Source organism: Protopterus annectens, chromosome 7.part0 (assembly GCF_019279795.1).
Source record: "Protopterus annectens isolate FY-2018-M chromosome 7.part0, PAN1.0, whole genome shotgun sequence".
NCBI lineage: Eukaryota > Metazoa > Chordata > Ceratodontiformes > Protopteridae > Protopterus > Protopterus annectens.
The window spans coordinates 1,522,753,540-1,522,776,898 of record NC_056739.1 but is presented as its reverse complement, the minus strand read 5'-3'; the positions used below and the strand labels follow the sequence as shown (position 1 = coordinate 1,522,776,898).

Below are 23,359 nucleotides of genomic sequence, written 5' to 3'. Positions count from 1 at the left end.
TGGCTTACAGGGCTTCCTCAGACTCGGCCCTGATGGATCTGTTGCACATGTGCACAACAAACAGCACCAGAAACACGAGTTTCAGGGATCTGAATTTGCTTGGGACATAAAAAGGACATACTGGAGAGAGAGATGCGTGTCCCAGGAATCCTCACACTATGTAATAGGCTCCCCATTCATGGAAAACAGAGTTCATCCCTAACCCTGTTCAAATGAAACTTTCACAATTGGATGAGAAATTGTAAATTTTACCCCCCGGTCTGGCCTCCATATCCTTTATGGAAAGAGGTCACCAATAAGAAAAGTATTATCCTAACACCCCTCCACCTTCAACTCCCTTAGTTATCTTTCTACTAACATGTCTTGCCCCCATATAGATGACAATGATACTCTGGAACCAAATGGGTTTTGGGTGCTCAGGTAGTCTTGTAAGGGTCCTAGTGGTCATAAATCTAGTAGCAACGTATGAACTATTTAACCTACGACTCATTAGGGAGGGTCTTTTTGGGCCCCCACAGCTGATCATCAGCTGCTCCTAGTGCCTTCCTCATTCACCATGCCTGGGTCTTCCACACACTAACTCTGACCATGTTTGAGGCTAGTGATAAGACTAAGGCATCCTGGAGTAGTGTGATACTGCTGCTGAGCGAGTGTTTTTGCCTTGAGACTGAATTCCTCCCCTGCATACACTTAATCCGTCTAAAGGGAATGGCATATCATTCAAGTATTGGAGTGTAACTTGACCAAATCCATGTCCCTTGTAAGCAACATACCACCCTCCAGTGAATCACCTGCTCATCCAGGGACCAACTGTGGCTGTACGCCAGAGCGTGCACATACTCTCTTCTCCAAAGGTGGGCACATTCCTCCTCCTTACCTGTACCATAAGGTGTCCAAGCAAATGACCAAACTCTGAGTCACCTGAGTCATAGTCAGGTGATAGTAGAAGGCACACTGAAACATATGGGTCAACATTTTTAGCAGTTTCTGTAGCTGAATGCAGTTACACAAACTACCCAAGGTAGATTTGGAAATATGTCACATTTTGCTATGGTCTCATTTTAAATTCATAACAGGTTTAATCAGACATTTGCTGCATGATCCCCTAAGAGTTCTAGTGAATATAAATAGCCAAGTACCACTAGCATTGCAAAGGACTGCTAGAAACACTCAAGCAGCAAAGATAAAGAATAGCTGTGTAAAATCTTACCATAAACATAGATGTCCTTCTCTTCCATGTTTTTTATTGTGGGATCCTCTGCCTCAGGTTATCCACACGTTGGCTCTTATACAAAAGCTTTCAGCTTGGTTGCTGTTGGTGTGTGGGATGTCACACGTAGGAAACCAAAAATAAGAGACCAGCATACAGTGGCACCAAATAAATCCTTTATTGTAGAAGTGCCCTATGCACAAAAAAAGGAACAGACCGATTTCGGCTTCACATTTACACATTTACATAGCCTTCATCAGTGTTAATGTCTAGTAAATAAGTAATTCTTTATATACATAGTTTAAAGGACATGTGACCAATTAAATATGCTCATTAAGCCCTGGTTTAAAGAGAACTCCCAGTTTGACAATCAATTTTCTCTCCATGCTATTTAATAATTCATGCCAACCTAGTTTATTGCTTCTAGGTCTCACCATTTTATCTATAATAGTAAAATTAAATATGGCATTCATTTTTATGTATCACTGTATGTTTATATAGGACGTTGGTTTCTTTATGATGTTTAATGTCGCTAAGATGTTCAGAGATTCTAAATTTAAGGGGTCTAGAAGTTTGTCCTATATAGAATGCTGAACAGTTGCAGCTAGCTAAGTAAACCACCCAATCAGTGAAACAATTAGTGAAAAATGGAATCTCATAAACTTGAGGGGTATTTTGACTACTGAAGCTTTTAGTTTTTAAAATTCTAGGACAGTGAACACAGTGACCACAAGGGTAACAACCAATTAAAGGGTCTTCTGACAAAGTGATTTGGGTATGTTTCTTATTATGGAGTTGACCATGTTTATAATGATTGAAAAAGGCAGCAAATTTTTATCTTTCTTGAAAGAGAAATAGCATCTCTTGTCCAAAATATCGCAAAGTCTGGTTCAGATGTCAAAATATTCCAGTGATGTTGCATGATGTTCATTAGTACCTTTGTGTTGCTTCCATATGTGGTGACAAGTTTAAGGCGCCACCCTGTTACCCTTGGCTTTATAAAGTAGAAAGTTTTCACGCTCCATATTATCTACATTATATTTCGTATGTAGAACATGGCCCATTTTGTAGCCTCTGTCCCTAAATCTGAGAACTAAATCTCTGAAGTGTTCATAGGTATTTCCATCGGAACAAATACGTTTCAATCTCATAAATTGGGATTTAGGGATGTTCTTACAGATGTGGGGTGGATGAAAGCTAGTGGTATGGAGAAGCGAATTGTATTCCGGGAATTTCCGGTGAACTTCAGTGGTCAACGTGTGGTCAGATGCTCTAGACACCAACACATCCCAAAAAATGATTTTATTTTTATCATAGTTAACAGTAAACTCAATTCCCCATTTGTTTTCGTTTAAATATGCAGTGAATTCCAATAGGTATTCCACATTTGCTCTTCACACCAACCAGCAATCATCCAGGTATCTCTTCCAGCTGTCCATTTCTCCTATATATAAGTTATGGGAGCTATCATAGATGATCTGTTCCTCAATATATGCCATAAATAGATGGGTGTATATTGGGGCAAAGGATGCTCCCATAGCTGTACCCTTAATCTGTAAGAAACATTTGTCCCGATAGAAAAATATATTCTTTGTGAGCACATGTTCAGTGAGGCAGATGAGCAATGTGTTGAAACCTGGTTTATACATTTCTGTTTTATTTAACCAATAGTCTAAAGCTTCCAACCCTGCCCAGTATGGAATGTTGGTGTATAAGGATGTGACGTCTAACGTCACGTCAGCCATTCTCGTTCTAGATCTACTTCTGAAATGATCTGAAGAAATTCAGTAGTGTCTCTAATGTGTGCTCTAACACATTTAAGGAGTGGTTTCAGGTATTTGGTAAGAAAAAGGGACAGCAGTTCTGTAAGTGAGTTCCTGCCGGAGACAATAGGTCTACCTGGGGGATTGTGTACATATTTATGCATCTTTGGCAGAAAATATATATATATTGTGGACATGGATTTGTGATGGTCAAATGTGATTTGGTGTTGTTACTAATAATACCTTCCTCAACTGCTAAGGATAGGAAATCATCAATTTGTTACTTAAAGAAGGGGGTAGGATCAATACTGAGATGTGTGTAGTAATGTACATCAGAAAGTTTTCTATTGGCTTCCTTATCATACTGATCCCAGTCTTGTACAACTACAGCCCCTCCCTTGTCTGACCCTATGATGACCAACTCATGGTTACTGGCTAATTTGACAATGTTATCCATAGAGGTTTTAGATATATTGTTAGTCATGGGTCTGTAGTTCAGCAAAAACAAACCAGTACTGGATAAAGTGTCTCTCAAGAAAAATCCTGTATATATTCCAAAGCACAAAAGAGGCACACCACGATGATTCTTCAGGTTTTAATGAAAAGTTAAAACATCCAACGAACAGCTGTAGAAAAAAGTGAGCGCTTTCACGTTTTAACAAACGCTTCTTCAGACTTAAAATACATCTACAATAATGTGTGCTTATATACTCACAGTTACTTGAATAATTAAAACAATTAGAAGGATTCAAAATACACCACAATCATCCCTATTTAAAGGTATATTGCTACATTAATAACTTATATATTGTATTATATTTTATCTTATAACTGTGTGTGTAATATTCATATGCTAAGCATACCTATTAAAATTAGACATTTAAAAATAATGACTAATAAATAATGATATAATAAGAACATATTTATAATAAATAACTTCAAGGCAAACTAAAAATTGTTATTATCACACTTTTAATTCTGTCACATAAAGCAAAATTAAACTCATCACTTCAGTGCTATAGCAGGGTAAAAGAATCACTATGCATATATATGTCCATCTGTTTATATTAAAAGCACATGTATAAAGATATATGACATACATAAACTAAATAGACTTACTTACTATAAAACATAGACATTAATGTTTATAAGGTTTCCCTTTTAGAAAAGGTTTAAGTGTTATTTTATCATTAAGGCCGTGACCTCTATGTGCTTGTAGCCTTAATATCCATTTATTTTCCTTCTCTTCAGTTAGATTTTTTATGTCACCTAGTCTATCTGTCTTATTTACCAACTCAAGCACTTGAAAAGTGAATTTATGCTTGGATCCCAGATTCAATATATGTCTGGCTAAAGCATTTCTATCATCCTCTCTATTAATGGCATATATATGCTCCCTGATTCTCTCTCGTAACGTTCTATTGGTTTTTCCTATATAGAATGATTTACATAATAGACACTTTGCCAAATATATCATGTCTCTGGATCTACAGTCAGCATATCTATCAAATTTAAAATTATTACCATTGTCAGGATGTATGAAACTATTTTCCTTTGCTATATAACTACATTGATTACAGTGTCTACATGGGAACGTACCTTTCCTTTGTGTTAAAGGAGCTGCTTTTATATTATTTTCATAGCAGAGTAACCTCTTAAGAGATTTCATATTCTTGTATGTGATGTCAGGCCTATCACTTATAATATCTTTCAGCCTGTCATCTACCAATAATATTCCCCAATTGTTAGTTAAAATATTTCTAATGGTATTATTTCTATTGGTAAAAGGTATCACTATTCTGTTCTTGGCTGTTCCTATCTTAGTTCTTTTTGTCCTGTTACCATCTCCACTGGTTCTATGTAGGAATGGTCTACCCCTACCCTCTCTCTCCAGGGAATTGTCCTGAAAAACTTTATTCAATACTCGTTTGTCATATCCTCTGTTTAAATGTCTAATTTTAATAGGTATGCTTAGCATATGAATATTACACACACAGTTATAAGATAAAATATAATACAATATATAAGTTATTAATGTAGCAATATACCTTTAAATAGGGATGACTGTGGTGTATTTTGAATCCTTCTAATTGTTTTAATTATTCAATTAACTGTGAGTATATAAGCACACATTATTGTAGATGTATTTTAAGTCTGAAGAAGCGTTTGTTAAAACGTGAAAGCGCTCACTTTTTTCTACAGCTGTTCGTTGGATGTTTTAACTTTTCATTAAAACCTGAAGAATCATCGTGGTGTGCCTCTTTTGTGCTTTGGAATATATACAGGATTTTTCTTGAGAGACACTTTATCCAGTACTGGTTTGATTTTGCTGAATTACTTTTGTTGTTCTTTCTGGTACTGGAACACGGTTCTTAAATTAACTTTCATCATGGAACCTGGAACTGGTAATGACATATTGAATGAACTTTTTATCATGAATGATAATCCGTTACTAAAATTGTCCCTTAAAGATTTGGCAACAGATGGAAGCAAGACTTTTAATATAGCATCGAATATGGAAATATTGCAACTAACTAGAAGAATAGAAAATAATTTTCACAAGCTAAAAAACATACAATGGCAGAGGCAGCACATGGAGGCGTGCCTCAGCTTCAAAATAGTCCCAAGGGGATTAAGAATTCTCAAGATGCCGACCTTTGGCACGACATACCCTGACTTGTTAGGGAAATGGCAGAAACTGAACCTAGAAACCAGTTATGGGTATATCAAATTGTTAATAGAACAATATAAGTTGATAGAGATAAATTTAATGGAAGATATCAATGAGATCGAAAAGAAGTTAAGAACTCTCCTCGACTTGAATGGGATAGAAAACTTCCTCAAAGATCTGACCACTTCTATGAAAATACTTGACAATAAGTTAAAATCAGATAAGATGAAAAAACTTGAGAGAGACTACAACGATTTTAGGAGCGGCCAGATATTTTCTTGGCCGAGAGAGAATGTTTGGAAGAACAACAATGCCATATCTAAAAGAGCTATGGGCAATGATACAACTGAAAGACCGGTGAGAAGAAAAGAAACTATGAATATTCATGAGAATGGAGTGATAGACACACCTATTACGCTGACGTCATCTGGAAGCGTTACTAACGGCTCCATTAGCTTGAACGCTATTCCTAAATCAAGAGTGATTACCACTTGTGCCACAGTAAATATAGAGAAGAACACAATTAATGTGGCTGATATTAATTCATCCTTTCATGATAGAACAACGGAATTACCAACAGCGGAGGTAGAAGCGAATGCTGATGTCCACCCGAAATTGAGAGACACTAGAGGTACGAATAAAACTATTACCAATGGCTGCATTTCGTATGATGACAACAGTCCGATAGAGAATGAAGACAATCACTCTTTTCCCTTCCCCATACGGGCTATAGGGAAACAAGCATGGTCACCATACAACAGAGTGAAGAAAAGGAAGAACTCAGAAGAGAGGCTCGAATTCCAGAAGATTCTGCATCCAATACAGAGAGATTGACTGTGAATATTTCCAGGTATGAACTAAATGAGAATAAACTTTCCCTACTTGATAAGGGTTTATCTTTCATACCTGCTGTTAGTGCTGATATTACTGATGTTATTATAGATGTTAAAATGTTTGTCAGGAATTTAGGCTTGAAATTATTGTTTAAAGACAATGGAAATACAGAAGACGTAAATGTTTTTAAAAAACCATCAACGTTTATGCCACAGTTATGCCCTGCACTTGAAGCTTTTGAGAAAGCTTGTGAAAGGGATTTATTAGCTAGTAATATGACTAATAGTAAACCTGAGTTTTACAATTTAACTCATGCTGAACGTGAAGCACTAAGAAGTTTACAAAATAATGATGATATTGTCATTAGACAAGCTGATAAAGGGGGCTCAGTAGTTGTACTAGATAAGACAACATACAACATCAAAATGAAAGATTTATTGAAAGAAACAGACACTTATCAATGTTTGAATGCTGTGACTTCAGATAAAGTGATTAAAAATGTTCCTGAGATGCTATATGATTTCTTGCTATGTAATATAATAGATGAAAATCTGTATAAGTATTTTTTAGTTGATAAACCAGTTATTCCAACATTCAGAGGTTTACCGAAGATACACAAAAATTTATATGACCCTCCAATGAGACCTATTGTATCAGGTAAAGGCTGGGCCACTGAACCTATGTCTATTTACCTAGAGAAACAGTTCAAACCGATAGTGAACAAAAACGCTTTCTTCAAAAGGCTGCTAAACAGATTGCATACCCTATATCTATACTCATAAACAGGACTATCCAAGAGGGAACCATACCTGATAAATGGAAAGTCTCTCATATCATCCCACTACACAAAGGTGGTAACTCCACTGACTACACTAACTTTAGACCCATTGCTCTTCTCTCACCTCTAGCTAAGATGATGGAAAAATGTATTCATCGGCAACTTGTACAGTATCTCTCTTTAAACAACATTATAGCCAATTGCCAACATGGCTTCAGACCTCACCACAGCACCTCCTCTGCCCTCCTCTCCTTTGTTGACACCATCAACAACTACCGCAACTCAACCTTGTCTCCTCTGCTCTTTTCATTGACCTCTCTAAAGCTTTTGATATGGTGAACCACTCTTCCCTTATCTACATCCTTGAATCCCTGTCATTTGATAACCTGGCTATAAAATGGTTTACTTCCTATCTTAGCAACAGACAACAAGCCGTTCTTTGGGACAATCATATCTCTTCCTTATTGCCTGTTTCTATTGGAGTCCCACAAGGCTCCATTCTTGGCCCACTTCTATTCTCCCTTTACATAAACGATCTTAACACTGTAATCCCACAAGCTACCTGCATCCAATACGCTGACGACTCCACTATTATTTGTTCAGCACCTACCTCCTCAGAACTTCTCTCTCTAACTCAGACTACCTTCAACACTGTAGAAACTTGGTTTTCTAGACGGTACCTACTCCTCAATGCTAAAAAAACTAAACTTCTCCTTTTTACACCTACCACTAGAGCTTCCCCATTAAACTTCAACATCTTGTCCAATGACACCACTATCATCTCTCCTGAAACAACAACTAAACTGCTAGGAATAACCATTGATAACAATCTCACATTTGATCAACACATCAATAACATTATCAAAACAGTTAACAAAAAAATAGGCTCATTATACCGTATTAAACCATTTCTTACACCTTCTACCAGAGCTACTATCGCCCACTCCCATCTGATATCTACTCTCTTTTACGCCTCACCTATTTTCACAAACCTTAAAAAGGCTAACCTAAATAAACTAGCAACCTGTTATAATAGCATTGCCCGCTTTGCCACCAATAACCCTTTCAGAACACATCGCTGTCATAACCTAAAACTCCTAGGCTGGCCAGAGCTACAAAACTATCTTATCATCTCACAACTTACTATTGCCCACAAGATACTCTACCAACCTGAGAACACCCCAATACTTTCCCAACTTCTAATCCCTTATAACAATCTTGCCTCCCTTCGATCTTCTTCTAAACTCATGACCAAATCTGTAAAATCCCATAACTTAGCTGGTGACTCTCTGTTCACTAATACTGTAGGTAGGACATGGAATACACTACCCACTGATATCACTCTAATCTCCTCCTTACCACTCTTCAAACAAAGAATCAAACTGTACTTCCAAAACCACTGGCTGTGTTCCTGCAGGACTCCTGACTAACCTTCTACACTCTCCCCACTCTACTATAACTATATACTATGCTTACTAGCTATACACACTATTTCCCTTTCTTGCCCCATTGCTCTACTTTAATGCTCTGCCTCACTCCTCCTTTTCTCTCCCCTGCACTCTTTTCCATCTTCCTACCTCATCTCCTTACTAGACTACTGTTTCTCACTCTTTCCCTCTCTTGTATTACTACATTAATCCCTTTAATTCTCCTGCTTTACCTCTTTCTCTTTGACTGATTATTGAAAACTAATTGCTAATCTTTAGATGATTTAATGTTATGCTTACTACTGATCTAGTATATAAACTGTAAGTGCCTTAGGTATTTGTTGTTCTTATTACCAAATGTATATTCATATTTACTTAAAATTCTTTTTATATGTCTCTTAATGTTGATTAATGTGTGGAGCTTTTCTCCCCGGGCCTCTACTGAAAATGGACATATATCCAGCTAGACTAGCCCGGTTAACAAATGTAAAATAAAATAAAATAAATAAATAAATAAATGAGTCCATAATTAAAGATACAGAGGAGTTTTTATACAGCTATGCAGAATATTTGTACTCAAATAGTGATTATACCAGTGATTTATTAGTTACTTTAGATGTGGTTTCCCTTTTTACATCTATACCTAATCAGGTAGGGATAGAGTATGTGAGGTTGTTACTACTGGAGAATAACATACCCAATAATCAGGTCATACAATGGATGCTTATTCTAGAATTAGTACTTGAGAATAATGTTTTCTTATATGACAATAACTATTACTTACAGCAAAAGGGTGTAGCGATGGGCACACCTTGTGCTAATTCTTATGCAAACCTAGTAATGGCATACTGGGAAACAACTTATGTTTTAGGAAATGTACTTTTTAGAGAAAATATCAAGCTGTACAAACGTTTTGTGGATGATGTGTTTCTCTTGTGGGGTGGCACACTTGAAGAATTGGATCTGTTTCTAACTTATATAAATGGAACCACTGATTTCTTGAAATTTGAATGTTCCAAATCATTTGATAGGATAGAATTTTTGGATGTTCTCATTAGTAAGGATAAGAACACAGTTAACACAGATCTATTCAGAAAACCTTGTCGGAAAAATAATCTATTACATTACAATAGTATGCATCCCAGGCACCTTTATTCTAACATAGTTAAAGGTCAGACATTAAGGGTCTCTAGGTTAGTAACAGATGATATAAGACATCAAGAACAATGTGAGACATTAAGAGAAGAATTTTTAAACAGAGGATATGACAAACGAGTATTGAATAAAGTTTTTCAGGACAATTCCCTGGAGAGAGAGGGTAGGGGTAGACCATTCCTACATAGAACCAGTGGAGATGGTAACAGGACAAAAAGAACTAAGATAGGAACAGCCAAGAACAGAATAGTGATACCTTTTACCAATAGAAATAATACCATTAGAAATATTTTAACTAACAATTGGGGAATATTATTGGTAGATGACAGGCTGAAAGATATTATAAGTGATAGGCCTGACATCACATACAAAAATATGAAATCTCTTAAGAGGTTACTCTGCTATGAAAATAATATAAAAGCAGCTCCTTTAACACAAAGGAAAGGTACGTTCCCATGTAGACACTGTAATCAATGTAGTTATATAGCAAAGGAAAATAGTTTCATACATCCTGACAATGGTAATAATTTTAAATTTGATAGATATGCTGACTGTAGATCCAGAGACATGATATATTTGGCAAAGTGTCTATTATGTAAATCATTCTATATAGGAAAAACCAATAGAACGTTACGAGAGAGAATCAGGGAGCATATATATGCCATTAATAGAGAGGATGATAGAAATGCTTTAGCCAGACATATATTGAATCTGGGATCCAAGCATAAATTCACTTTTCAAGTGCTTGAGTTGGTAAATAAGACAGATAGACTAGGTGACATAAAAAATCTAACTGAAGAGAAGGAAAATAAATGGATATTAAGGCTACAAGCACATAGAGGTCACGGCCTTAATGATAAAATAACACTTAAACCTTTTCTAAAAGGGAAACCTTATAAACATTAATGTCTATGTTTTATAGTAAGTAAGTCTATTTAGTTTATGTATGTCATATATCTTTATACATGTGCTTTTAATATAAACAGATGGACATATATATATATATATGCATAGTGATTCTTTTACCCTGCTATAGCACTGAAGTGATAAGTTTAATTTTGTTTTATGTGACAGAGTTAAAAGTGGGATAATAACAATTTTTAGTTTGCCTTGAAGTTATTTATTATAAATATGTTCTTATTATATCATTATTTATTAGTCATTATTTTTAAATGTCTAATTTTAATAGGTATGCTTAGCATATGAATATTACACACACAGTTATAAGATAAAATATAATACAATATATAAGTTATTAATGTAGCAATATACCTTTAAATAGGGATGACTGTGGTGTATTTTGAATCCTTCTAATTGTTTTAATTATTCAATTAACTGTGAGTATATAAGCACACATTATTGTAGATGTATTTTAAGTCTGAAGAAGCGTTTGTTAAAACGTGAAAGCGCTCACTTTTTTCTACAGCTGTTCGTTGGATGTTTTAACTTTTCATTAAAACCTGAAGAATCATCGTGGTGTGCCTCTTTTGTGCTTTGGAATATATATGGGTCTGTAGTTCCTAAATTGGAAATGTAGTTCCTTAATTATAGCATTTTGAAATAGGAACACATTATGATTCATAGGGGGCATAAACGAAGACTTGTGATATTTGAATTCATCAGTGATCTTTGAGGTTGTCTGGTCCTGAAAAAATAGTTTGAGATTTAAATTCTTGCAAAAAGACATTATGTCGTTAACAAGGTTTTCTTCAGGAACAAAAAAGCAGGGATAAATGATAATCCTTTATTTAAGATTTCCATATCTGAGGCAGTGAGGGTATGTGTAGAGATATTAGTTACATTCACATTTGTTCCATCTGTACAAACATTTGGAGCAAAGTCTCATATTGTTTATTTACACAGTGTTTCCTGCCCCCCTCCCCAGGTGTAAATCCTGCAAGACAGTAGAGTTCCTCCTTTTCATTGCTGGAGAGCCTGTGGCACCCACTGTATCGGTCTCTAACCCTGAAAATGATTCGTCACCTGAGGTGTCTATACTGTGGGTGGATCCTTTTTTTTAAAATAGATTTAGTACGTTTCCTTATAGAGGGGTTCCTGCTGGATTGTGTGAAACAAACATGTTTATCCCTACCAATATTAAAATGGTCCCCCTTGTCGTCCCTTAAGTCCCTCAGGAACTTCTTTTGCTTCCTTTCTTTCTTTGAGTTGGGTTTCTAGAGTAATCAGCTCCTTGCCAAGGTTCTTAAGATTGGTATTATATATAGGTTGCCCTTCATATTTTTTAGCCACATCACATAACTGAGTGATAGATTTTATTTCCTTATCTATAATCCTGTTGTGGTGCTCAGCTAGTATTTCAACAAATTTTAAGAGATGCCTGCTGTTCCACTTCATCCCATTGTTTCAATAAGATATCATTGGGGTTGTAAATTAATTGTTGCTTGCGTATGCGAAAACCTCTTGGTGTTATTCCCTTAGTCAGATAAGCCCGAAAAAGCTTATAGTGCCATACATTGTTGTGTAATTGACACATATGTTTATTCATATTAAAAAAAATATTTTCACAACTCTCAACATCGGGACCAACATCACTGCCATTCCCCATCAATTTAGACGTCCCAAGCCCGAAGACAGTTAGGTCATCGCTATCAGAAGCAAGCCCCTTTAGTAAATTATTGAATTCCATGGTGTGTAAATCCAAAAATAATAAAATAATGATTATATGACACCGGAATTAAAATTCAAATTCAAAATATTGGTAAAAGATGAGGACCAAAACTTCAATGGAAAATCAAATAAGCACAGTATTACTGTATTTCACATGAATGCTATCCATGTATCTGTAGTACCCTGGCCAATTTATACATAAATCAATAAACACTAGGCTAAAAAGGAAGAGTTGCTGTATATAGTGTAGTCACAAAAGTATCAGTTGGGTACAATAACAGCCAATGGTATTGTATCCCAAATGCGTATCTTCCTAGAATATAATTGACCCTAAGCCGATCATTGTATGAACCAATAAGCCCAAGGCCTTTAAAGAAAATATCTCATTTTCCAATAATATGCTGTTATACTTAATAATTCCAGCATCAGTAATCATGAATAACTGACACAAGGATGAAAATCTATATATATATAACCTCAGTCAAAAAGTAGAGGAACACACCAATACTCCGCCCCAATGTGGAAAATCGCAAAAATATTAAATACCTAAAAAGATACCTACAAGCCTTCCTGGGAAAATCCCTAAAGAATATCCTACTGTCAATCAGAATTAAGGGTCTAATGCCTACATACAGCATAATGGTATATTGCTCAAAGAACAATATTGTAAATCATATCATATATAATGGGTCCAAATAACATCAACCTATTCATAGTATAGAAATAAAACATGACGTTGAAGGCCTGGATGGTACCATCAGTATAACACTACTGTGTTCTGCATGATAAAAATATTTAGATAGATGAATGCAAACAGCGTTAAGTGTCACTCAGCTAAGCCGGAGGCTCTAAAGCTAATAATATAGGCTAGAACTAGGTCAGAAACCCAGCCAAATAAGTGTCCCGGTAACCAAATCCTTACTGTGAACATTCAACTGACCACTTGTGTATCACAAAAACCAAATAATGGTCATATATAAATAGATATATCTTGCCTTGTCAAATAATAAGAAAAGACTGAATATATAGCTAACCCTGACCAGAATTCCTGGTCATAATTGCATCAGGTTGAAAAACTGGATATTATATGGATTAAAGTTGTTTGACCTATACTAGCAGGCATAATCTAACAACACAGCAGATAATGTCAGTGAAAACAGTCTGTTCCTGTTTTTGTGCGTAGGGCACTTCTACAATAAAGGATTTATTTGGTGCCACTGTAGGCTGGTCTCTTATTTTTGGTTTGCTCTGACTTTGATTGAGACCGTGCAGCTGCCGTACTCGCAGAGGTTTCTTCTGTTTCATGTCACACGTAGGGCCATAAACCAGGGACCTTAAATGTGACATCTGCATGCACAGACCTCAGAGCTAACTGCCCAGTCAGGCAGTAGCCTAGGAGATGCCAAACGATGTCCTTCAGACTGGTGAAATGCCAGCGACTGTCCAAAAATTACCCTAGTGCCGGTAGGGGCTCTATGATGGCCCCTAGACCTGTAGATATGAAAATAGGGGATCTGGAGGGAAGGAAGGAATACTGCAATATGGAAGAGAAGGACATCTATGGTTATGGCAAGATTTTACACAACTATTCTATGTCCTATTCTCATTTTTCAGTATTCTTAATGTGGGAGAGTACCCCAGCTCAGGAAGGAGGAAGGGTGGAGATAGAGGTAGCGGATTCCAGAAATCCTTGGAGTATTGCCCTTGCGAGACCCGCTCTGACTCTGAAGATATGGTCCAGTTTTTAATGTTTGGTGAAGGTATGAACAGTGGACCAGGTGGCTGCTTCATGGATGGGTAGCTGTGTCTAGGCCGTTGAAGAAGGCTTTGGAGGAAGCCACTGCTCTAGTAGACTGAGCCCTGATCCCCTAATTCAGGTCCTTTCCATGGTATGAGTAGCAGATGCAGATAATTTTAATGATCCAACAGGAAATAGTCTGGAGACTGCCTTGCCCAGGACTCTGGGGTGGAAGAAAACAAAGAGTTGATTTGATTTTCTGATAGACTTGGTTTTGTCCAGATAAAATCTTAACTGCCTGTGGACATCCAAGGAGTGTAGCCACTGCCATTCTGGGGAGAGGAGAAAAAGGTTGGTAAGTGAATGGACTGATTTAGTGATGGCTCATTGACCACTTTTGGCATGGAGGAGGGACTGGTGCGCAGGGTCACCCTGTCTTTATGGAAGCCAATGTAAGGACGACATTCCATGAGAGCCTATAACTCAAACCCTTCTTGCTGGAGTAAGGGCAACCAGCAAAACTGTTTTCCACGTGCACATCTGCAGGGATGCAGAAGTGGCTGGTTCAAATGGAGTCAGCGTAAGTTTCTCCAGGCCATAATTTAGGTCCCAGGGTGGTGGGGTAGGCTTTCTGCATGGTTTTATGTGCAAGACACCTTTTAAGAACAATTTAATATCTAACCTGGAGAATAAGGGAGGTTCCAGGGGTAGGCAGGCAGAGATAGCAGAGAGGTGCACTTTCACTGAAGAGTATGACAGATCTACTTTAATCAGCTCACACACATAAGCTAAGACTAAAAGGACATCATCTAGAAGGGGGTCCTTATGTCTTTGGAGACACCATTTGGAGAATCTGTCCCATTTAGAAATGTAGGATATCCTTGTGTTAGGTTTCCTGGCCTCCTGCAAGATAGAAAGCATGTCCTCTGTGTAGCAGTGTTTGAAGGGTACTAGACGTATATCACCCAGACAGTTAGGTTCAGCATCTCTAGGTGTGGCTGGATGAGAGTTCTCTTCTGTTGTGCGAGTAGGTCCACTTTGTGAGGTAACATGTGGTGATTGCCCTTGGCGAGGGATTGTAGAAGGGGGAAGCAATGCTGCCTCAGCCAGTAGGGAGTCACCAGCAAGATTTTTGGCATGTCTCTCCTGATCTTCAGGAGGACTTTCTGAATGAGAGGGAAGGGAGAAAGGCATACAGAAACTGTCCCTTCCATGAGATATTGAAGGCGTCCACTCTCTAAGCTAGGGGAGAGTGGTGTTTGGTACAGAATTTTGTCAGTTGTCTGTTCTGGGGGGAGGCAAATAAATCTATATGTGGTGTACCCCATCGGTGGACAATGTCTAGGAAAACTTCCCTGTTTAATGTCCACTCATTATGTAGACAGAAAGATCTGCTTAGAGCACCTGCCTGGAGGTTGTCCCAGGAAGGGATATATGTTGTCTGCACGAATAAGTTGTTCTGTGAGGCTAATTCCCAAATTTGCATTGCCAGCCTGCATAGGAAATAGGACCTGCCCCCCCCCCCCCCCATTTGTTGATTTACCACATGACAGTGGTGTTGTCTGTGAAGATTAGCAGAGGGCTTGACTGAAAGATAAGGAGAAAAGCCTTCAGGGCTAAATGAACTGCCGTCATTTCCCTGACATTGATATGCTTCCTCAAGAGGGATGCCTGCCAAGGTGCTTGCACCTTCAGTACCTTCATAGTAGCCCCCCAGCCCAGATCCAATGCATCTGTGTGCATATGTTGAGCTGGTTTGGGGGGTAGGAGAGGTAGTCCTGGCTTCCTTTGAACCTGTTGTATCCACCACCTTAGTTCTGTTTGTAGACAAGGTAGGAAGGGTATTTTGAAGTCTAGAAGATGGCTGTGCTGGGACCATATGTTCTTTAAACACCAATGTAGCTTCCTCATGTGCATCCTGGTTAGGGGAAGCATAGGAATGGTAGCTGCCATAAGACCCAGGAGACACAAACTGTCTTGCTGACAGCTGGTCTGTCTGGAGGAGGTCTTGGAAATGGTTTGTCAGGGAGATTACTTTATCTTGGGGTAAAAATGCCCTCATTAGGTCTGTCCAAATCCTGCACCACAGGAAGACATTGTCTTGTTCTGGGGATAGGGATGAGTTGGAGAGGTTCAGTGTGAAGCCTAGTCTTTGAAGCAGGGACACAGAGAACTGGAGATTATTTTTGAAGGTCTCTTCTTTTTCTGCAAGAATTAAAATATCATCTAGGTAAGGATAGATCTGTATATGCCCTTGATCCTGCAGAAGGCTATGGTGGGAGCTAGGCATTTGGTGAAAACCTTTGGTGCAGTGGAAACCAAAGGGCAAGGCAATAAACTGAAAGTGAGACCAAGGCCCAGCAAAGCGTAAGTATTTCTTGTGGTTTGGGTGTATGGGAATATGGTGGTAAGCCTCCTTCAGGTCCCAAAGTGGCCATGAATGCTTGTGGTGGCAATAGTGGAAGCAGGGTCTGTAGGGACAGTATTCTGAAAGAGGGGACTTTTAGAAAAAGATTTAGAATGGATAAGTCCAGGATTGGTCTCCATGGTCCATCCTTTTCTGGACCTAGGAAAAGTCGGGAGTAAAAACCTTTCCCTGCTTGTCCTAATGGGATGGGTTCTATAGTGCCTTGTGCCTGCAGATCCTGGATAATGTGGGGAATTAAGTGAACCTGACTTTTGGTGGTAAAGGAATGCCCTGTAGGATGAGTCTTTCCTGCCAGGATAGGAAATATCCTTTTTCCACTATTGCCAGCACCCAGCGACCTGTGGTGATTTCTTTCCAAAGGGGCAGACAGTGAGAGAGAAGGGAACACAGGAGGAGGTGGGCAAGGCAGTCACGCATTGTTGCCATTATTTCTGTCCTGAAAGGACTACTTTGGGCTGGCTGAATAGAGGTAGACCTTGAAGAAGATTGCCTCCTAGTCCCTTTCCTATACCTGCTAGAAGAAGGGGTGGTCGTAGAAGGGGCCCTTCTGACATAGGATGTCTTAGCAGGATAATTTCTATAGAACTTAGGTATGGGAGAGACCAGCAGGCGTTTAACATCTTGCAGCTCTTTGCTCTTCTCCTGTAGATTTTTAAATAGCTCTGCAGATTGCTTACCAAACAGGTTATTATCAAGAGGGGCATCTAGGATTTTGGACTTCAAAATCTTCTGGCAGTGGTTGGAGCCTAAGCCAGGAGTATCTATGCAGAACTGATGCAGTTGCAGCTGATCTAGCAGAGGCCTCTACTGCATCATAACTGCATCTGATTGAGTGCCTGGCCATAGCTTAGATGCTACTTCAGTTTTGTTAGGGGAGGGAGTCAGGCAGGGAGAAGTGTAGAGGCTTGGGATACCAAGTCCAAGGCATTTTACCATATGTGTTTGGTAGTCAATTGCTCTGAAGGCCAGGGTGGAGGAGGTGTAAGTCTTCTTGCCCAGCTTATCCATAATTTTTCTGTATTTATCTGAAGGTAAAAGAGATGAAGAAGGAAGCAATCTAGATTGTCTATCTGGGGCCACAGCTATAGCAGCAGGGTCCGCCAAGGGAGGGTTTTACTAGGAATTTGTGGTCATCAGGCACTTTATTGAAATGGTCTGGTCTCTTTGGGGAAGGTGGCTGACAACCAGGGTTTTTAGACCAGGAAGCAAATGCGTCAAGGTATGCAGGGATTACTGGAGGAATGGCTGATGGGGAGGGTGATTCAACCTGCTACAACTCAAAGTATCTTTTGTGAGTTTCTGTCATTTGGGAAGTAACCCATTTGAAGCATTCGTTCATCTCAGTGATGGTTTCACGAAATGTTTTGTCCTCTGGAGGGGCATCTTCTTCAACAGAATCCTCATCTGGAGAATAATATTCCGGGGGGGGGGGGGCTATTTGTGATGAATTAGACCTCTCTGAGCAAGAGAAGAGGGCCTCATCTTCTTCTTCCTGGGGAATAGAGGGAAGGAGTGAGGCAGTATTAGTAGGCCTTGGGTTGAGCACTGGAATATAGGGGGTTAAGGAGGGTGTAGGCCTAAGAGCCATGAGGGCCTGCATCAGGGACTGAGTGAAGGACTGCCAGTCCGGCTGTCCTTTGGGGGGGGGGGGACATAAATGTATAGTTTTTTGTCTTCTTTTAAAAGGAGTAGTTTTGGGAGACTCTGTAGGCCTTGAATCTGGGCCTTAGCAAAGGAAGGAGACTCGGATTCCTGAAATCCAGAATGGCATCTGGTAGAACCTGGTTCCCCCTCGACATCGGGAATAACCGACATTTGAGACATCTCCGCGGACGTGCCAGCCTGCACTTCAAACATGGCTACCTCGAGGGGGGCCATAGAAGCAGACAGCTCTAGTGGACATCCTTCAACTTCTATATCATCAGTTGGCGGAACATCTGACGACAGAGAGGCAGTGGTGGTAGGCTGTGAAACTTTGGCCTTTTTCTTTGGTAGTTCTATTGGGTAGGCCAATTCCAGATCCATCCTAAGGGCTAGCTGATTAAGCCTTTGATTTTCTAAGTACAGGTTAAGGGCAGCCAAATGACTTCTAAGAGTTTTAGGGATGAAGGATTTGCAGATGACGCAGGAGGTATGGTCGTGTTTCTGGCCTAGACAAAAGACGCAATGGTCATGGGTGTCTTTATGCAGAATTTGAAGTCTGCATCGGCATTTACCCTTCTTAGTGGACATCGGCTAATGTAAAAATCAGCAAATCAAGCTCAAGCAAGTAATACAAGTAAGAAATCCCAATGGGATACTTAGTTTTGTACGTTTGATAAAGAGAAGTGATGCGATCTATCTGACGTTTGACTGCAGCAGAAAATTTCTGAGGTCTGTGCATGCAGACGTCACATTTAAGGTCGCTGGTTTATAGCCCTACATGTGACGTCCCATGCACCAACAACAACCAGGGTGAAAGCTTTTGTATAGGAGCAGATTCCACAGTAAGAATACTACAACATGAGAATGAAAGGACATCTCTAGGTTATCCAGACATATGATTAGTCAGGAGTTAAGATCAACTATTTCTAGTAGGTGTAACATGGAGAAAGTACTGATTAACAGTAGTCTACAAATAAGAGGAGCCTTTTCAATGATCCACAAAAAAAAGGAACAGCACTGGCCCCTGACAGCTTTTGACAGAGTGCCAGAAGTGAATATACAATCACTTCTTAATCATATAGGGCTCACAGGTTCATAGGCAAAGACTAAGCTATTAATCTGCAGGCTATTAAAGCTTAGCCAATAACCACAGGTTTGAAACAATTCCTGTATCTTGTATCAATGAGGCAAAGACCTTAACCATTATGAAAACCCCTCCTGCCTCTCCCCCTACATCTAGGAATGAAATATAAATGACATTGTTAACTGTTCAATGATTAAGCTCAGCAGTGAGGGCGTACTTTTCAATCTGTTCTGTATAACAGTTACACAAAAGCAATAAGGCAAATGTCATAGGATGGCAAATAGACAAAGTACAGTTTTGTACCTACCATAAATGTAGATGTTCGAGTGTCTTCACTGCTGCAGTCATTACACTAGGGTTGTCCTGCCGTCAGGTGGTCCCCGCAGTCGGCCAGAGTTCCAAAGTCTTGGTCTGGTGTCGGTTGCTGTCGCCTCCTCCCTGACGTCAGTGTGTCAGGGGTATACAAGAAGCAGCCGATGCCATTTTCTTCAGTTTTTCTTGCCCCAGATGTCAGGTGTCCCCAAAAAGATAGGCAATACATATTGTTTACAAAACATACAGTAAGGTAAAAACAAAACCTTCAATAACAAGCAAATACACCACATAGGTAGTAAAGTGTAGAAAGTTATAGATAAGACCCAGCTAAGAAAGAGGGGATGGCGGGTGGGTAACCCGAGCTGTTAACAGAGGTCTTAGAAACCAATAGTTCTTAATAGATTTTTTAGACATAAAAATAATTTTTTAAGACTGTTTTTAAGTTTTTTAAGCTTGTTTGTAAGCTTTATAAAACAGTCATACATGCTTTATTACGAGTTGTAATTCAAACACATGTTTTTACATTATTTAGTACAATTTTGTGGGTTATTAGACATTGTATAATTTCATTGAATGAATGAATTGCTGTTGGCACTTTAACATCTGATTTGCATATTTTATTAGTTGCTATTCTAGTCACATGATTTGGGCTAGAAAGTATTTAAGCCTTGAATTTTTAATCATGGTTCATCTTGAAAAAGCCTGGTATGCCTCCAGGCGAAAGCGCATGATGTGGAATTTTTTATCATTTCATTAAAACAGAGTTTTATTTAAGTCATTTTGAATTTTTTTGTTCCTGTTGAGCCTTTGGATACATAATTTTGTTCTTGGTCTGGTTCGGATCTAATTTGGTTCAAATGGTAGCACACACACACCTCGTGCAGATGGATTAATTTTCCAATGCTGACAGTACAGTGGAGTATAAGGGGGATGCTGTACTCCTGATTCTAGCATTCTTTGGAAGAGACATTAAATTGTGGCCCCAGCTGCCTGAGTTGATGGTCACTCAGGTGAATGTAAAACATGCCATGGCACTTAAAAACAGTAGGAGTCCTTTATTTAACAGAATATAAAAGCATTATTTACATTTTCACAAACATTATTTACAAGTCCAAATATATACACTTTTCTAATTCTTACTATTTTTCATTTTTCTTATAAAATCCTCACTGTTATTCTTCTGTAATTGACCCCACTCATTCTTTCATAGCCATAATCTCATGTTTTTGCTGTACATCTGCCAAAACCCATTTCCCATTAAAGAAAATGTTATTCAGATTTTCATTCCAGATAAGCCATACTACATAACATAACTTTTATCCATGCTTTTCACATAGTCTTTCTTATTTTTATAACATCCATATATAATCATATTCATACCTATATTGTTTGTGCCATAAATATTAATCAAACAAGAATTTATTCACACAACTTTTTCCAGAGTGTCACTGCTGTTTTACATAAAAAAATAAATAAATAAATAAAATACAGGCTTTGCTGTCTCTTCCTCCTTATAAAGTTACACAACTCTTTCAACTATCTTTTTATATGGCATATTCTCCATTAACTAACTTATCATCTCTCCACAGGAAATCCTGGCACTATCTTGGCACACTAGTTTTCCTTACTTTAATCACTTCTGGTAAATATTCCCATGGATTTATTTTCCACACTGGTACTTTTCTTGACAAATTTTAATTTATTAATTTTGTTTTTTATTATTTTTTTTATTGTCATCATTTCCCAGAATTGTTGTTACTTGTATTTAATCATTCTCACTACTAACTCTCTTTCCCTTTTTTTACCAATGTCAATACTCTATACAAGTTTAATGAAGCAGAACACACAACTGGACATGCTATCTCTAATCCCCTTTCCACTTCAATCATATGCAACACACCTTTTTTTCTCTGGGTTTAATCTTGAACCCTGTATACAAGAAAACACCAATTACACAATTCCCTATTCATATTTTACTGAGATCTTATAAAGAATTACCATATACTGTTTTTCCCATTATATAACCCTTTTTTATTATTTAATAACAAATGTTTATTATATAATCCATTTTTCCCATTAATATTGAATTCACCAGATAAACCTTTTCCTGAATGCTAATCTAAATGTTAATGAATAAGGTAACCCGGTCACCAACACGATAAACAACCTTGAAATTAGACAGTATGATGACCCAGAAAGTAAAACAATACAGCATAGAACGAAGCTGCCACAGGAAACAGAAGTTTAATCTAATCTAAATGTTCTCCACAGAAGACATATTTCTTTTATCAATCCTTCCAATTGCATCATAACACAATAAATTACTTTTCCCAAATTTTATTCCTAGCAAAGACACTTCATTCATTCAAAAATATATATTCCCAATTTTCATGATATCACTCAGACCCCCTAGTTTTATATTTATTCCGGTCATTCCCATTTCCTTTAAACTTCCATTTAGACAAACCAAAATTTCCCTCATCCATATTTTGTTCTTGGCAACTGCCACTACATCATCCGTATATGTCAAAACAACTGGTATCACCACTTCCTTTTGCATCATATATCTAGCATCTTTCATTTATAAGCTATTTCAGTCACTATCACATTCATCACTGGTGAAACAATATTACACTCATGAGACAGCCTTGTCTTATATCATATTTCATTTAGATTTCTTTACTCAGCCACCCAATTCACTAACATTCTCACCCTATTACTCTGATATGCTGACTTACAACACACCTAATTCGATTTACCCATTCCATACTTCTCAATAGCAATACACAAAGCATCATGTCCCACAGTATCAAATACCTTGGGAAAATCATCTACCATAAGTTTCACATTCTTCCTTTTCCTGATATCATAACACAGTTTCTTTTGCAACCAACAATTCTTGACATGTCTTCCCATTTATACCATACAGACTTTCTTCAAGAATATCTCATTCTTCCGTCCATTGTCCTCTGCATTATAACCACAAAATATCTACAATCTGTGTTATTTAGCATGATGAGTCTTCAGTTTTTTTATTTCATTCTTCTCATTTTCTTCCATATAAATGTTAATATCCCACTATATAACACTTTATAAATAAAACATTCCTTCAACCATTCATTCAGCACAATTAAAAAATAACCTCTTTGTCAGTCCATTAATTTATTGTACATTCCATGTCCTGTTACATCTGGGCCTGATACTGAATTAAGATTTACTTTAAGTACTTCATCCAGTAATTTATTTTTCAAATTCTTCCTTAACTTGTTCTGGACATTTCTTTACTTTCCATTCTCTCTTATAGTCCATCCTTATACTTGTATACATATTGTCCACATGCTGTACCATACATAATTTGCTCGTGTTACTTTTAACTCTCTTTATACCAAGATATTCCTTTACTATTTTACCCCAAATATGCAGACGTCTCCTCCCTTCTCCCTTGTACGTAATATCTCTAACTAAAGATTAATGTCTTATTTTTCTCAGTTTTGTTTAAATATGTCTTTTTCTATATCATGATACTCTTTTATTATCCTGTAAATTCTCGAATACATTTTTATAAATTATTCCTTATTTTATTTTCTCTTTTCTCACAACTTTCTGCCACCAAAAAAATATATATACTTTTTAAATTCAATCCACCACTTACACCAGTTTTTACAGATGTCCTTCAAAGTTGTA

At 37.8% G+C, this 23,359-nt stretch overlaps 1 protein-coding gene across 2 annotated transcripts in view; it reads right to left on the bottom strand.

The window, feature by feature from the left end:
* ATG7 (autophagy related 7) overlaps nt 1-23,359 on the bottom strand; it is a 2,350,184-nt gene that overhangs the window by 1,826,079 nt on the left and 500,746 nt on the right. The window lies entirely within an intron of this gene.